Consider the following 1328-nt stretch of genomic DNA (forward strand, 5'->3'; position numbering starts at 1 on the left):
TATGTCCTTTTTGATTTTTCGGCGCTAGAGGTAAATATGGCGCTGGCAATGTGCATGGTCATATCATACATGTGTCCGTTTTCTGTGGCTGATGATTAGGTTAGGAAAACTGTCACATCGATGGCATAGATAGTAGAGGACACGTAAGTAATTTTCTTTATAAATCATGAGCTTAAATTACAGACGGTTCGACATCATTATTAAATGTAGTAATAACATATTCTAGATATAGTAAGCGTCCCAATGAAATAAAGTAAAGTTGCTTACTATATCTAGAATATGGTTTATACATTTGAAGCAAACACAATAATGATGTTTAAACGTCTGTTATATATATATATATACTTATGATTTATAATATATGACATTTTGCAAAAAACATTTTGTGTTGGCTCACATTGGTAATTCTCTCTTAATAATTGATTTCTGTTATCATGGTGACCATTGTTGTCTTAAATTTACAGGCAAAGAAAAGGAAGGAGAAAGAAGGTGGTTAGTTAGAGAATAAAGAATTTCTAATTAATCCGAAACAAGTCGGTCGCAGTGACATTGGTGATGATTGTGCTGTGGTGCATCGACGACATTTTATGATTTATAAGTTATTAATAAATCGAAGGCTTTTTTCTTCAATATTTAACAAATAAGTTAAGGAAAAATTGTCAATGTGAGCCAACACAAGATGTTCCTTTGTGAAATATCTGTCATATATTATAAATCTAGAGTATAAATTACAGACGTTTCGACATTATTATTGTGTCGTCTTTAAATTCTAGATGTAGGAAGCGTTCCAATGGAATAAAGTAAACTTGCTTACTATATCTAGAAAATGGTTTATACATTTGAAGCAAACACAACGATGATGTCGAAACGTCTGTAATTTATACTTGTGATATATAATATATGACAGTTATTATTTCGCAAAAAACATTTTGTGTTGGCTCATATTGGTAATTCTTCCTGAATTGATTTCTGTTATAATTTCTCATCATGGTGAACATCGTCTTAAATTTACAGGCAACGAAAAGGAAGGAGAAAGATTAATTAGAGAATTTTTTTATTAATCCGAAATAAATCGATCGCAGTGACATTGGTGATGATTGTGCTGTGGTGCATCGACGACCTTTTATGATTTATAAGGTATTAATTCTAGATGTAGTAAGCGTCCCAATGAAATAAAGTAAAGTTTCTTACTATATCTAGAATATGGTTAATACATTTGAAGCAAACATAATAATGATGTCGAAACGTCTGTAATTTATACTTGTAATTTATAATTTTTTATTATTTACTTAACTCTAATGATATGTATCATGTGTATAAAAGATTCT

Source organism: Trachymyrmex cornetzi, unplaced genomic scaffold (assembly GCF_001594075.2).
Source record: "Trachymyrmex cornetzi isolate Tcor2-1 unplaced genomic scaffold, Tcor1.1 scaffold571, whole genome shotgun sequence".
Lineage (NCBI taxonomy): Eukaryota > Metazoa > Arthropoda > Insecta > Hymenoptera > Formicidae > Trachymyrmex > Trachymyrmex cornetzi.